The following is a 17,192-nucleotide window of genomic DNA, read 5'->3' as shown; positions in this document are numbered from 1 at the left end:
CGGTAAGCAACGTTCACGGTAGCACATAAATTTTATAAATAAATTTTATTAAAGCATTTGGAAAAGGGATTTTGAGGTCAATTGGCTGCGCTTGGTTTTTACATTTTTATTTATTTCGGAATGCGTCCAATCAAATATGCGACTATGTAGGATATTTCTTTGTAAGAAAAACAGTGGTACAAGTTAAACAAAAAAATATGTGTAAGAAATATTAAGATAAAAATATTATATTAGTTTGGGGAAAAAGAAATCCTTTATTTTCTCGGTAGATGGCTGTAGTGATCGATATCTCGTAAATTCTCGATCAAACAACTTAAAATGTATGCTCGTTGTCGAGGTAACATTTCACAATAAAAAATCGTTTGCTATTTTTTGTAAATATATTTAAAGATATGTATATACACTTATGGGCAAAATTACAGAAACGCGTTATTTGAACTACTTTTTTTTATTTTTTTTTTTTTGTTTTTTTTTTTTAAACTTGATTGTGGCAATTGTCTTTAGAAAGTGAAAAACTGCGAAATTATTATTGGATCATTGGCATTGAATGGCTTAATCGTTCAAACAACGCAGAGAAGCTAATTTCTTTATGGGATACTTGTTAACCTAAAACCTTGTATCAGCTCAATCTTATAAGGATGCAAAATCAGATTTTTAGTAAGAGTTTGGATTAAGCTAGACGCGCTACTCTTAAAAGTTCATTTTGTACACTTGACTCTTTCTGGTTCCAAAGAAAAATTTGTTTTGTCCTCTTCTTGCTTGTCCTTAAAGTTTAAGGCCTAAACTATCCCGATTGTATAACAAAGTGAAAATAAGTGAAATTCAAAAATCGGATGCAGTCGCTCTTTCTACTCTACAGTGTTTATAGAAATTGTTATGCGAGATTCCAAGCTAATAGTCCAGTGACTCATTAATATCTTCTTGAGAAGCCTTATGAGCAATTTCATGCCAAGGGATCCAAGTATTTTGAATAAGGCCTTATATTTTTCTGAAAATGGGTTCATTTGTAGGTTTTATAATAAGAAGTAAACTGAAAATTTGTTTAAAAATTTTCTATGAAGTTTTTTTAAATGAAATATCTTTGGTTCTTTGACACATTTTTATACTTTTTGTTTGTTTAAGGATAAAATATACAATACTTTTTAAAAATTTTATTTAATTTAAGGTAAACAATTTTTTTTTTAAGTTAAACAAGTTTTTGAAGAAGTATATTTTATTTCAAAACAAAAACAAAGTATAAAAATGCACTTAAAAAAATTTTTTAAGTTAATTTTTGTTTAAAATTGTTGGGAAACGTTTCGTGTCTTTGTAAAAAACACTCTCGTTAGATTTTTTCTTATTTTCATCATGGATGTATCCCCAAAATAATAAGGCTTTTCAAATTTTTCCACTATACTTAAAAAAAAAGTTGGTTAAAGAAGCGTATTTTATTCTGAAACAAAAAAAGTATGAAAACACACTTGAAAAAAAAAATTTTTTTTCAATTATATTTTATCTTAAAATAGAAAAGTATAAAGTGTAATTAAATTTCCTTTTTTTTTGCATATCAATTTTTTTCCCCTTTTCAAGTTAATTTTTGTTTGCACCAAAAAAATTTTTTTTCTGTTATATTTTATCTTAAAACAAAAAAAGTATGAAAATGTACTTAAACTTTTTTTGCACTTCAAAAAAAATTTTTTTTTTTCAAATTAATTTTTGTTTGTCAAAATTTTTGGGAACATTTTGTATCTTTTTAGTCGATTGTAAAAAATAGTTTAGCTAAATTTTATCTTATTTTCATCATGAATATATAACTACAAAATAATAAATATTTTGAAAATTTTTTAAATAAAAAAAATTTTTAAGAAGTATATTTTATTCTTAAATAAAAAAAAACTTTTTTTTAAGAACGAAAAAAACTTTTTTATAACATTTTTGGTTGACATTTTGTTTCTTTTGAACAGTTTGTAAAAAACACTTACGTCAGATTTTTTCCTCTTTTCTTCTTTAAAAATCTCAAAAGTATCAAATTTTTTCAAAATGTTATTCAGTTTACTTCTTAATATACTCAAGCCTGCAAATAGTAGAATACAAATTTCACTTGACACGGAATCGCTCATACACATTTCTGAGAGCCTCAGTAAGTTCTGTGCCTTGAATGATTACTTAAATGTTGGCCAATGCGAGAGCGACAAAGTAAGAAATTCACTTGTTGCTACCAGTTGCCTCAATTTCCTCCTTAACTGTTGACAACTGGTATGCAAAAATGACTTTTGTGCTGACAATTAGTTCCCCAAGTACTAGCTGAGGCATTTTTCTCTCGCTCTCATTTGCTTTCTCATTTCCCGTAACATCATTAGAGTTCGCAATGTAGTGGAAATTGAGGACATGTATTTCAAAGATATTGTAATACATACCCGAACCCTTCCTTGCTATGAGACAACTCACCATCAAGGAGAAGCTCGGGAATGAAGAGCTAGGGCCAAGGGAGGTTTGCTGGCACCAAACTTTGCAGTTACATCAGGCGAAATCCTTACTGGGAGAGTACAACCAAAAGAGGTTTAAAAACTCATAACGCTCCACAAGGATAATCTGAGAATGCTCACGGGCATCCTCACAGGCCATTGCAGACTGCGAAGTCATCTGCACATGATCGGGATTTGGTTTACGGACTCTTGCCGTTTCTGCGACCAATCCCAGGAGATTCCATTGTACCTTCTCCTAGAATGCAGCGCTATAGCGCAGAAAAGGTTGAGATATCTTGGCCCATAGCTGCCAGAGGAAAAGCTCATATGCTCAATTCAACCCAGCTCTATCCTGAGTTTAATAAGGGAACTGGGCTTGGATGAGGTACTGTGATGAGTAGAGGGCACAAAAGACCATGTGGTCGAACTGCAAACCTCATTCATATCTTTATCTAATACTTTATCTACCACATTCTTAAGCATATGTCGAGTTATTTAATATTAGCAAAAACTACACTATGAGAGTTTCAATTGCTACGAACTATGTTTAATTGTGTTGGAAAGTTGCTGGTGGACACTCTCAGTAACTGTTGTTCAGTTAAAACAAAAGTTTAAACAAATCGAAGCACTGTATGACGAGAAGTTGAGTTATGGTGCCCAAAAAATCTGGAAAATATTTTCGAATTGTCGCCACGAAACTTTGAGCAAAAAGTTATTATTCAGAAAACATAACTGTCAGAGGAATTATACAAAACAGTTCAAAATAAGCAATTTTATGGACAAGCAACCCTATTTCTTCGAAATTATTGTCTAAGTCATATTATACTATAAATTTTTGCCCGAAAAATGCATTTGCAAAGTATGTACAATGAAAGAGTACAAGTAATTTAAAGGGATAATAAATTTTCCCCGAGGCGATTCACTAATATCACAAATCATTCAAAGTGTCGTTGAACTTTTAGCGCAAAATTGTAGAATGAGACAAATATTTATTTTTATGCGGTTATTAACTAGAAAAGGATATTTATTAGTAGTTTTCTTCAAAACACCAATTAATTATATAAAATATAGCAAAGCAAAATGAAAATTTGTACACAGTTTGATAAACGGAAGATTTTAAAAACTAAGTAATCCTCACATCTGGCATTACGACATTTCGAAAATTATGTCTACGATATATTTTAGCGAATTTAACTGGAACTATTACTTGTCGTTGACCAAAAATAAACTACAGGTATCGTACACTGCGATTCATCTGAGCAAATGTGGCACTACTACCACCACAAATGTAAACGGCAGTATTTCCAAAAACCAAAACCAAAAACAAGAAAACGAGAGACTATAAAATGAGTACACACACAGGCATGAATGAGCGCACAGATGTGTGTATGTATATATGTATGTGTGCAGCATTTAAAATTATTGCAAAATCCTCACAAACTAAACAAAAAAATTAAAGACCGAAAAAAATTTTCATCGCACAACTATGTGAATTAAATGGAAAAAAAGTTGTAAATGGAAATCGAAAAAAAAATTCCAAACACATGCAAGCAGATATTAAAATAAATTTTTAGTTTTTTTTCCTGCCATAAAAACAGATAATGCAAGGAGCCCAAGGAGAAGTAACATACAAATTTGGCTTGCAAACCAGTCTGCATTATCTACAGATTATAAAATAAAATTGTGAATAAAAATTTAAATTCAAATAATTACAGGAAAAGTTGAAAGCCTAAAGAGCACTTTGAAGGAAATCCATTAAAACTAAATACAAAACGATTTGGAAATAAAATATAAGTAAAACAGGATTTCTCAATAGGTGAGCTCTAATTTTGGAAGCACATATATTAGGCCGGGTCGATTTGTGGGGTGGCAAAAAAATCGTCCATTGCTCTGTGAAAATCATATTCAAGGGATCAAAATAAGAAACTTTGCCGGAGGAACCATGCCTCTAAAACGAATTTTGATGTCCCTCAATTTGGGTCGAACTTTTTAGTTTCTTTTCTCATGTAAAGGCCAAAAATGGTGATATTTTGAAATGATTGTATGAGGAAGCCCCCAGGGGAGTTCCAGGGGCTGTACCACTGGCATGGGTGGATCGGCCGTCCAAAGTTAGTGGGGGTCGGTACATTTGGACTCGATTGGAGCACTCTAAATGGGTCAAAGTGGGATTTTTCGTTCGACCCAAATTGGGGGACTTCAGAACTCGTTTTAGAGGTATGGTTCCTTCGGCAAAGTTTCTTATTTTGATCCCTAGAATACGATTTTCACAGAGCAATTAGCGATTTTTAAATCGACCCGCCCTTACATATATGTATAGCTGTTATATTGGCTACAGCTGTCAAATTTTGCACAGATACTTATTGAAACTCGAGATGTAACCATGAAATGTTAAACACTTCAAAAACTTGTTCAAACGCTAAAAATTCAAAATCAAAATCAGTTCACTATTTGTTTGGAAAGAGGCTCATTCAGTTCATGTTGAAAAGAATTCCGTAGGTGTGGTCAAGAGCAGACCGTTAACTGGTTCTCAGCAAATTTGAAAGAATCAGCTGATTGGCTGACGTCACTGGCGTCATGATAGTGGTTTGCTTACGAAAAAACTGAGATTGTGTTGGTGATATACGAAAAAATCAACAAAGGCTCCGCTCACGTTACATCGTTGCCATCTGATTGGAATGACATATTGGACGAGTGTGTGAACACGCGTGAAACGAGCGGGCACAATTCGGCTGCGCAGTATCCGGCAACGTATCAGCCGAAGTTATTCACATAATTCTCGTTTTCACCATAGCAGATTGAACAAACCTGGTAATTTTTCATCCTTGCGTTCAGTTAAGAGACAAATTTCTGGCTAAGTGTCTTCGTGAACAAACAAAATTTTCATATTTGGAGCGAAAGTAAATCCACGGAAGATTTTTTTCAGGTGTCTATTCAATCCGAGAAAGCCTTTGTTGGCTGTGGAATTCAATCCAGAAGTAACATTGACATTTATTTCTTCGAAGCTACGCAAAGAGCAGCGCGCACTATCAATGGGGGTCGATAACGGACAATAAAAAAAAATCTTTTTATGGATATGGATGAAAAGTAGGGATAGCAGAAATATGTGGTTTCAAAAGGTAGGCGCCACTTATCATACAGCACGAAAAGCATTGAATTTATTGGATGAAAAAGGCGAAGTTTTTGCTATCTCGCGTGGCGGCGACTATTTTCTGCTGAGCGATGTTCTATCCGTGATTTAGGCAGTTATATCACGGACGATTGTCGCCGTGAAGGCCTAAAAAACTCATATTCTCCTTCTCGTTTATGTAATGAATGATGAACTATCCACAGTGCAAGGCCGCGACGGTCGGCTGCTTGTTGCTGCTCAAACAATTTTTTTTTTTTTTTTAATTTTTTTCTTTTAGCTATTTCTATTATAAATTACAATCTGTTAATACTAGCAATAAGTAATTGGTGTTGGGGTTTGGAATTAAAATGTCCCTTCATTTTGGAAGAGAACATTATTGTCTTTGGTAGTATTTTTGTAGTTATAGTTTTACTAACACAACATAGTTTTCTATAATTTTATTTATATTATAGTACGAGCAAGATCTGTGGGTGTTTTGCGCTTTAGTCATCTTTGTTAAGTTCCGGGAATTAGTCTCATTTCATAGTTTTCGTGCTCTAATAGTCGCAAGATATGCTTACTGCTGCTTCTTTTTACTGCTTCAGTGACAGTGTCTATACCGAGGTCGCGGTGAATATCGTCAATTCTTATGTACCAATTTGGGTTTGTGATTGTCCTTAGCATCTTAGATTGACTTCTTTGTATGACTTGTAGGTCTGATTTACTGACAGTCCCCCAAATTTCTAGTCCTTAGGTCCATGTCGGTCTGATTATTGATTTGTATATAATTTGTTTATTAAATAACTAAGGGTTGATTGTTTTCCTAATAGCCAGTAGAGTTGTCGGAATTTGTTTTTTATCTGATTTCTCTTGTTCACTAGGTGTTTTTTCCATGTGAGAGTCAAAGTGATGCCTAAATATTTTGCACTTGAGTGTATTTTTATGTCTTCTCCATTAATTTGGATTGGATGTCTTGCAGATTTTCTCTTCGCGTATATTACATGTTATGTTTTGTCTTTATTGACCTCAATGCCCCATTTTTCAAACCAATGTGTTGTAGCTGATAGTGTATCTTGCAATGTTTTTGTCGCTGCTTCTTCATTGTTGTCAGCTGACATTCAAACTGTGTCGTCTGCAAATGTAGCTATCATTGATCCTAGAGTAGTTGATGTTGGTATATCTGATGTGTATACTTTGTATAGTATGGCGCCCAGTACGCTTCCTTGAGGTACTCCAGCTGTCGCCGTCAAGATTTCCGAGCACTCATCGTCGTATTTTATCAGTCGTTTAGCTTTTGAAGTGTTAAAATGTTTTTTAGCTTATTTATAAGTCCTTTGTGCCATACTCTGTCAAAAGCTTCTGCTATGACTAAATACACAGCAATGCAATATTTCTTCTTATCGAAGTCGTCTGTAGTTTTGTTTACTACTCTGTGAATCTGTTGCACAGTTGAATGTTGTTTTCGGAATCCTAACTGGTGTGAGGGGATAGCGTCTTTTTATTTTAGAATCAGGTCAATTCTGTCAAGCAGTATTTTCTCAAACAATTTAGAGAGGATGGGCAGCAAGCTAATTGGTCTGTACGAGCTAGCAACTGTGGCGTTCTTGTTTGGCTTGGGGATCGCTATAACTTGTGCAACATTCCAAGCTTTTGGAAAGTATTGTAACCTAATTATTCCGTTGAAGAGGTCTCGTATGTATTTTATTATAGTATCAGGTAGTTCCTTTAGTATTTTTGAATTTATTTGGTTATATCCCGGTGTCTTTTTGTCTTTAAGTTTCTTTATATAATATTTGATTTCTTCTTTTGTCGTGTTTTGTATTACGTGGTCTGCACTTCCAATTAAGTTTGGCAGCTCTATATTTTTATTAACTATGCTATTTGTAGATATTGTTTTAAAGTGGTCAGCTAGTGTTTCATCCTTCTCTTTGCTTGTTCAAAATAAGGAAAACAATTTGCAGAAGACCACAACATCGAAAGCTCTCAAAAATCAACTCATGCCAATGAATTTCTGAACATTCAATATATGAATCTGATTTTTATACCGATTTTTTTTCACAGATTAGCAGCATTTTATAGCGTCAAATCAATGCTTCGAAATTACTTTAGTTTGAGTGAAAAAGTGGTTCGAAAATTGGTTGAATCGCATGAAAAAGTATAATAATATTTATGGACAGCATTTTGAAAAGCAGGATCAGTCGCCGGAACCGAAAGGGTTGGTGCATGTCTGCCTATCGGAAAAGCACAGATTTGAAACCCCAGAGTCAAATGATAGGAAAAGTATTTTCTAATATCGGTCACCCCTTGCCACATAATGGCAAACCTCTAAGTGCAGGTCTGCCATGGAAAAGCTCTTCATAAAAAAACTATGCGCCGTTCGTAGTCGGCTTAAAACTTAAAACGTACACCTCAAATAGGAAGAGCTCGCCCAATTCCCAATTTTTATTTTTATTTGCCTATCTCAAAAGTCTACTCTTATATATGTTTTTAATAAATTTTGTGCTAAAATTCCTATCAAATTAAAAATTTTATACAATTACATGCAAGTAGACAGATCACCAAAAACAACACTAAAAAACTTTGAGTCCTTCAAAAAACTATTTTTATACAAAAATACAAAGAAAATTATTTTTAATATTTTCTACAAAAACAAAGAATATATATTAAAAAACAGTAAAAAAAGCATTCGTTTGCATTTAATGAACATAAAATTCAAATATTTGCCTACAAATCAAAACTTCAAAACAGTTTTAACATCTAATAAATGTGACTTTGAATCTATTCAATTTTGTGCGCAAACAAAAAATTTGCAGGCAATAAAATCTCGAGCAAGAACAAAGAATATGAACCAAACCTATTATGCTTTTCGACGAAATACGTAATTTGATTTTGCATAAAAAATGAATTCAATTAATTTCTTCAATAGCTAATGGAAGAGTGCAAAAAATCAATTTAATGGAATTTTTAATGATTTCTAGCAAAAACAGAAACTTAATTAATTAATATAAAAAATAAAGCAAGAGAAAAAAATGAATAAAAATCAAACTCACCCGTTGGAGCTGCCAAGAAATTCGAAAAGCACAGAACAAACTTATTGAAAAAACGCAGTGAAGTGTGGAAAATACGGCGCGTCACTAGCTGGAATAGGATTCGACTGTGTGCGTGAAGTGTTTCCGATATTTTTTTTGTTTTTTGTGCTTGCGTTACTTCACGGTTTGGCTGATTCGAGTGAGTTTTTGATTTTATTATTTTTCAACTTTTCTTTTTGTTAATTTTTTTTTTTCTTATTTAATATTTTTAATTAGAATAATAATATTTTGTTTGTGTTTTGCTGAAGATTTTTTTCTTTGTTGGCAATTTTATTTAATTTTTTTTTTTTTTTTTTGTTTTGTTGCTTTATATTTATTTTAATATATTTTAATTTTTCTTTTAATCTACTAAACACTTCTTCCACTTTGTTTGCGCTCATATATTTGCATACATTTTTGTTGTACTTAGTTGTATTTGTTTTTTTTTTTTTGTCTGTGTTTTTTTCTTTTGTTTTTGGCTTGTTTCTTACTTGATCGCAACCGACGCGCTTGCGAAATTTTTAAAAATAAATATTGTTCAAAAATTTTCACAACTTTGAAAAATTAAAAATAAAAATTTTCCGGACACAATACGACAATGTTTCTTGTACACAAGCGTGCAGCTATGTGGCTGGCTATGTATACACAATGTATAAATGTATGTATATATATATTATGTAAATATATGTTTGTATGTGTGTGTGCGTGCTTTAATATGTAACAAAGTGCGGGTGGCTGGTGCGAGTTTGAGACGTTGCCGTTTCTCCGCTCGTTAGATGTGCGACCGCCGCGTTTGGCGGTTGGCAGACGTTTCGTCTATAAATCGAGCGCCCTATGCAGCAATAATTTTTAAATTAATATTTTCTTGTTGTTGTTTCTAAATTTTGGCGGCTCTTTCGCGCCATATACCTAGTTTGCGCCTTTGCTTCCTTCGACTTGAAGAATTTATCACAAAATGGGTGGGATGTGACGATGATTTTTTCCTTACTCGTTGCTTTCTTCGCTATTTACTCAAAATTTCTTGTGTATTCCACTTCTTCCATAGGTTTTCTTCTTTCATTTATACTTAGTTTCAGCGTCTAGCTTTCAACGCGTTAGCCTTTTGCCCGCGTTCTACTTTTCGCTCCCTCCTTTTACGGTGTATTTTGTTTTACTTTTTTGATTCTATTATTTTGTCTCTATACACGAAAGAAAAGAAAATGGAAAAATCTGAGCATTTTGTGCAGCTGATTTGCCTTTCAGTACGTTTTTGTAATAAAAGTTCAGGCAAAATGTTCAAATTTTCACACGATTTGCATTTGTAATTGGCAGGCTAATAGCGCGATAATGTTGGAACATGACGAAAAACACAACGCGCACAGTGGCAGTGGCGTAAAGCGTTGAAAATTAGGAGCGCGAAAAAAAAAATGTATAACAGTTAGAAAATACATTTTTTTTTGTGTTTGTTAATTTACTTCTTTTGTGTACAATTCTTTCAGCTCGTTTTGAGATTTTCGTTTGTTTTTCGCAAAGAAAAATCTAAAATTTTCGCAGAACAAAAAGTGTGGTTAATGGTCTAGAATTTCCGGTTTGTTTGCAAAATGTGCATATACATACACACATGCATGTATATGTGTATGTATGTATATGAATAGATATATTTGAGTGTAAGGGAATTTGCGTTCGCTTTATGGGTGTTTAGTTTTTGTGCCAAAGCTCCAACTATCACCATACATTGTCTCGCCAAAAAAAGTTGTGGTTTTTCCATCCGACAAAATATTACGAAAAAATATTACGATTAATATATTAAGATTATTAAAAGAAATTAGGTAACAAAAACATTTCAAAGAATCCCCTCAGATGATGGAATAGTTTAGAATGTTAAGATTTACCTGCACTGGGACGATTTGAAAGTGCTTCAAAAAATCGAATTTTTTTTAAGAAATTAGTTTAAAAAAAAATGTTGACGAATTTACTTAGAAGATCGAATTTTTTAAGTCTAATGGTCTGCATGCTGGGTCGATCTAAAAATTTCTCAAAAAATTGAGCTCATTTTCAAAATTTCCTTAAAAATTGTTTGCCCCAAGGCATGCACTCAGTTGATGGAATAGTTTAATCTCGAATGGGCTACATAAAAATGTTTAAAAATTACATCAAAATAATCAAAATCAAAATTAAAATAATAATAATAATCGAAATTAAAATAATGAAATTTTTGAGGATAGTTTCAAATCGGTCCGACTTAAGTAAATCTTAAGGGAAAGCCTGCTTTAGAGGCTTCAAAAAATCGATTTTTTTTTTTTTGCATAGATGAATTCCCAAACTATCTAAGAATGTGTCCTCAAAATTTCAGAAGCAAATTCTAAATATTTTCGCAGTTACAGAATAAATTGTAAGCAAGCGTCGAGCAGATATACGAGCAGATTTATTATATACAAAAACTTTGACGCGCGATTTCTCGGTTCTTTATTTTTAAGATTTTTCCTAATTGGCTGGAAAGATAGGGAAAAAGTTAAACGTTCTATCGAAACGAGATAACATTGATTGTATTCGGAATTAAATTCTCTTCTAGTTGGACCTAAAACACCTTAAGAAAGTTATGATTAACCCACTTTTTAAACAATCTAAAGTGAATTTGTTTTTCCAAAAAACTGATTTCTTTTTTTTTAATTATCGAAAAATTGTTGAATTTCTCACTTTCTGTCTAATTTTCTTGGTTTAACTAGAAGCTATACTATACTAAAATAAACATTTTTTTGGGGTTTTTGGTTTCAGATGAAAATTGCGACCTGCATCTTTCCCGCCGCACGACATATGCGCACTCGAGGCGCCTCGGCAAAATGCTTGTACCAGGCATAATATGACATATATTTTAATGAAAAAATTTGAGAGGACTGCTTAAATACATAACAATAACATATTTCTTTCCTTCCCAAAAAAATTCACGAAAAATACGATTTTTTGAAGCCTCTAAAGCAGGCTCCCCCATTAATATTTTTCCGCAATATTTTGGCGAAAGTCTTAAAATATATTAAGTTTTAAAATTTCGCTGGTAAAATAATACCAATTTTTATTTTTAATTTTTTTTTGTATAGATAGTTATGAACCCTACTATACATACGCACATACACATGTACACTCACAATTTTATCTAGAGTATTCATATCTCTCTAGCAAAGCGCAAATACACCCTGGCAGCTTTGGCTAGCAATCAGCTTAAAAAATGCACTGCCATTGAAGTCGAGCTGTTAAGTTTCTCATTATTTCTGGCGGCCGCAGTAGCTGAGTGGGTATGTGCGTGTGACTATCATTTGGTTGTTCTGGGTTACGCTGCCTATAGTCGGTATTTGAGGGGAAGGCATTGAACTATACTGGAGATGATGCTGCTATGCAAAAAAGTGCTCATGAACTAAACGAAAGCAGCTGCCAGCTGTGAAGCTCCCTCCCTCTTATGCAGTACCGCTCGTTTCTAGCATTATAAGAATCAAATTAATATACATACATAGCAATAATCCCTGTTATGAAACACAGAAAATTATTTTTGCTGTGAAAAAACCTCTTATGGTAAACCGTCTGCCGCTTGAAGGCTACATAAAACTGTAGGATCCTCCAACTCCCTGCTGGTTCTGCAGAGATTGGACGAAATTCCTAGTTTGAAGGACTAAGAGAAGCACGCGATGCCTCCATGCCCAGCGATTTCCATGCCTAATGCGCCAACACATATATCCAAACTAGTGGTGGAACGAAAACTTCAAATCGCTAAGGTCCCAAAGCCTCCTTGCCAGGCGCAAGATGCAGCGCAGTAGAGGGAGGCCTGATTTTGTAGAAAATGTTCAAAATCTTAGATCAACCAGGCAGCGCTAAAAAAAAAGCATTAGAACTAGCAAGCAAGAAAGTTTGAAGAAGCTTTGTTAGGAAACTGATATCAACCCCGGGGCACCGCATACCGGGTGCGCAGTAAGGCTGCACAAAATTGTTACTCCACTTTTTCTCAAAGATCTGAAAACAATTTGCCATCCTGCATACACGAAGCAGGTGACATCCATCGTGTTACCGAACAAGAACTCCAAGCGGCGTGTAATAAAATAAAGTATAAGACAACCCCAGGTCCAGTTGGTATACCAAATAGAGCACTGAAATTAGCGATTTCCAAACGTCGAGACATATTTCGAGCAGTATTCCAAACCTGCCATAACGAAGGCACTTTCCCAAAGAGGAGGAAGAAGCAACACTTGTGCTTTTACCCAAGGGCAATAAAAAGCCTGGCGAACCCGAGCCTTACCGACCAATATGTCTACTAAACACAATGGGAAAAACTCTTATTTGCGACAGATTGTCATCTTTCGCTGAAGATAAAGGTATTCTATCCACAAACCAGTTTGGATTCGGGAAATCCCGCTTAACAGTGGATGCTATCAAATGCGTGCTAGATTTAGCAACAGAAGCCATTGAAGGCAAGAAATGGTACGGCGGGAAAAAAGAGTACTGAGCTGTGGCAACTCTGGATGTTAGAAACGCTTTTAACACGGCTAGCTGGCAACGTATACTGGGAACTCTCGAAAAAATAGGGTTGCCTAGTTATATTATCAGAATAATTGACAGCTATTTCACGGACCTTAAGCTGCGGTTTAGAAGCGAGGGAGAATATCGTGTCAGCAGGGGTTCCTCAGGGATCAGTTCTGGGTCCAATGCTATGGAACTTAAGGTATTATGGGGTTCTAAGACTGGATATGCCCCCTACATACGTACGTAATGAACATAAATAGCCACACAGAAAAGCTGATAACCGTATATCGGCTAAGCGCTTTGCCGGACTATCTGCGGCTCCGGCCAATTTCGGACGATTCTTCCTTCGTTATAGCCGGTCTAGTCCCCGCAGACATTTCGACGAAAGAAATGCAGAGAGTGTATTTAAGGCTATCCGAGCCCGACGGTAACGCAATTCGTAAAAATATTGCAAAAAAAGAAAGGCGTCGTTCGATCGCCCACTGGCAAGACCGGTGGAACAGATCACAGAAAGGTAGATGGACGCATAGACTAATACTGATACTTACGACATCGTTAGAAATGAATCATGGGTAAACAAACTTCCATCTAACCCAATTCCCCTCAAGGCACGGGGTGTTTCGAAAATACCTCCATAGATTTGGCCATGATGGTTCACCAAACTGCTCAACATGCAAGGAGAGGGCAGAAAACGTTGATCACGTCTTATTTCAATACCCTCGCTATGGTCCCGAAATCTGCAGTATATTAAACGGAGAGAACATTATAGATTTTATGCTAAAATCGGGTGATAACTGGGAGCGGATCTGCGCGCATGTAAAACATATCCACAATGCTTTACGGCGCGCGGAGGTTCGTAGACGAAATAACTAGCAGCCTATGAGCTAACTAGCCTCGTCAGATAATTCCTTTTTTGGACTGTTCTGCGTGGAGAGTGATAGATAGTGGAGGGGTGTTTAGTACGTAGGTGTAGCTGTGATAAACTTCCGTAAAAGATTTATGAATGATATCTGACAATTACCAAACATGCCCAAGGTTTTGGTGGATACTTTGATGCTAACCCGCCTCTAATAATACACTTTTTCTACTTACAATGAAATTGAGCATATTTAGTGGGCTAAGGTGAACTTTAACACTGGCTTCCTGCTGAATTAAAAAAGCAAATGGTTCCATGATGCCGCTAATTTAAAATAGCTACCAAACAGTCAAATTTTATGGGGCTTCTTTATGAGAATATGTGGTTTTTCCGTCCGCCCAATGCTACCGCCGTAGCCGAATGTGTTGGTGTATGGCTACCAATCGATACTATTACATAGATTCGAAACCTCGCGCTTGAAATATTTATTGGCAGAAACAGTTTTTTTCTAATAGCGGTCGCCTCTCAACAGGCAATGGCAAACCTCCGAGTGCATTTTTGCCTTTTCATAAAGCTTTTAATGAGCAAAAAACCATCTGCCTTTCGGAGGTGGCTAAAAGCTGTAGGTCCATCCATTAGTGGAAAAATATCAAGATTCATCGCGTAAATAGCAGGAGACGCTCGGTCAAATGTTCAAACAAGGGTATAAGCGCCAGGTATAAGTATATTAGGTTGGGGGGAAAAGAAATTATTTATTTTCTCGGTAGATGGCTGTAGTGTTCGATATCTCGTAAAGTATCCTTCAAACAATTTGAAATTTATGTTCGTTGTTAAGGTGACATTTCACACTAAAAAGTCTTTTCCGGCTTTGTTCGTTTCATACAGCTGTGAGTTACAGGGTGTTCACAATGTAAGTCTACAAAGAGAAAATTCGGTACATTTTTTAGTTTTTTTTTTTTTTGTTAAGGCGTAAATGCAAGGCAGGCAGCTGAAATTATGAATAATGTTTATTCGGCACCATAACAGCTGCTTACGTGCAAATTTGGTTTCGTCGATTCCGTTCAGGAATTTGTGATGCTAAAAATGCACCGTCAGGTAGGCCCGTCATCGAAACTGTCGATAAAATCGCAGAAATAATCCAAGTTGACCGGCATGCTAGTGGTCGTAGCATTGCCCAGGAGCTAAAGATCGGCCATAAAAAAATGTTAAGCAATTTGCGAAAAAATGTTTACGCAAAAATGGATTAGAAAAATGGATTGGATTTCTTTTTCCCCAAACAAATATTTCTTACACCGTTTGCACAAAAATTTTACTCAAAAATAATTGATTTATTTTTCCACAAACTAATATAAATGGAAATCGTAATCACTAGGTGAAAAAATCGCATTGCCAAAAACAGTTTTTTTTCTTAATAAATACATAGTTTGTGCAACACGGTAAGTAGTTTTTTTGCCATAGTGCAATTGTAATCCGACTCATTTTGTAAATACCTCACCATATAGCTGTCAAAGTCAAAGAAACTCGTAGTTCAAAACTCAAAGACTAAATAGGTCACCCTGTATTGGATAGTTTATAGTGATTTCAACTCTGATTTGGCACTTATTTATGATTTCTTTTTGTTCCTCAACATCAAAAATAAAATGCGAGGTCAACGTTTTTCAACGCCTGAAGAAGCCTTTGAACAGCTCGTTTTGAAAGTATCCACTTCCGTAGGGCAAAGTGCTTTGAAAATTAATTCGAGCGAGAACAAAAATGCCCTGACTTCCAAAGAAAATATTTTGCGAAACTAAAGGGCGGTTAAGTTTCAAGGGCCGTTGCTGATTTTGAATAAAATACATTTTTTTTTAATTTTTTTTTTTTTTTTTTATTGTCATTTTTCTTTATTATGATAATATAATATTGGCATGGTTCAATTACATATGAAACAAAATATCGGCCAAGGCATTATTTCGATTATTTGATTATTAAAAAGCGGCATTAGCTTTAATATTTTTATAAAAAATAAAATGTTTATACCTTTTTGCAGCGGATTTTCAAAAAATAGTTAATAAAAAATTTTCTAAAACATATTTTTAATTTACGAAAGACGTTATTTTAGTAAGTGCAAAAGCTAATTCATTTAATTTTTTATTTAATAATTTTTATTTTTATTTTGAAAATATGAAATGAAAACAAACAGCAACCTTGCTCATTTAACTCAACTACATATAAAGAAAGGTTTGATAAGCCATACATACAAATGTGCATACAAAAGTGCTAATATATACAGTGGCTTAAAATACTAGAACTTCTATGTACTGATAAGCGATTAGCCGAAACCATTTTGAGGAAACTCTAGACAACTGTAGGTATCAGCTTCCGAAAAATGCATCGATGCAGTTTTTAGGCGGTCGCCTTTGACTTACATATATGGATAACCCCTTTATGTCATATACATATGTGTGTATGTCTCTTCGAAGGTAATTAAATATTACTAATGTGCTGAGAAACTCAAGCTGAGGCTAGCCATATAGTTAGCTAATTGCCATAATTTGTTTTACTTAAACTTTGACACCCGCTTGAGCTTAAAAAAGTAGTAAGTAAGTGATTATTTACCTTTGTTGGTGTTGTGTTTTTTTTTTTTTGTTATGGTTTTTGTTTCTCTAAATTTTTGCGCTTTTTCATAATAGTTTCGTATTATTAACTAATTTATTTTATTGTACTATTTTCGTAATTTGTTTTTTTTCTTCTTCTCACTTGAACTTTCAACTCACTTTCCAAACCCCATCAATTCACTACTACACAAATTTCAAGTACTTTTTCACTTTTTGTTCTCTTATAATAATTCATAAATTTATTTAAATTAGTTACACTTTTATTTATTTCAAACTGTTAGTTGCTTGCTGCCGCTTTGCGAACCGTTTGCTTCCAAGTCTTGTACTTAACTGAATATAAAAGATACGCGAAGGCGTACAATAAACAGCAGCAGCAGCAGTCAAACAAAACTGCAGACAATCGGCTAGCGCCGCCAACCAAACAGCCAGCCAGTTTGAGTACTACGCGCTAATGCTAAAGATTGGCAGGCAACAGTCGGTCGATCAGTCAGCAAGCAGGCAGCTCGGCACTCATACGCCCCGCACATCGCACTCCGCACACAGCCGCACAACAATAACGTTCACTAGCTGCATATGCCTCACGACGTCTGCTGTAGTCACATCTGTGCCCACATACATATTTACCTACATACAATCGAC

At 34.6% G+C, this 17,192-nt stretch overlaps 1 protein-coding gene across 7 annotated transcripts in view; it reads right to left on the bottom strand.

Moving 5' to 3' along the window:
* LOC128860397 (cAMP-dependent protein kinase catalytic subunit 3) overlaps positions 1-16,985 on the bottom strand; it is a 132,542-nt gene extending 115,557 nt beyond the window's left edge. Inside the window, exons 1-3 of one of the 7 annotated variants that reach the window (XM_054097905.1) lie at positions 16,555-16,985; positions 9,528-9,796; positions 8,601-9,450 (exon numbers count right to left, since the gene is read on the bottom strand). The gene's annotated coding sequence lies outside the window, so the exon portion shown is untranslated. Of the gene's footprint in view, positions 1-8,600; positions 9,797-16,554 lie in introns of all 7 variants that reach the window. The other 6 variants (XM_054097904.1, XM_054097909.1, XM_054097908.1 and 3 more) reach the window with 6 other exon arrangements.
* Between the last annotated feature and the right edge of the window lie 207 nt (positions 16,986-17,192).

This window comes from Anastrepha ludens, chromosome 4 (genome assembly GCF_028408465.1).
Source record: "Anastrepha ludens isolate Willacy chromosome 4, idAnaLude1.1, whole genome shotgun sequence".
NCBI lineage: Eukaryota > Metazoa > Arthropoda > Insecta > Diptera > Tephritidae > Anastrepha > Anastrepha ludens.
The sequence above is the reverse complement of the archived record's forward strand: the minus strand, read 5'-3'. Positions and strand labels throughout refer to the sequence as shown.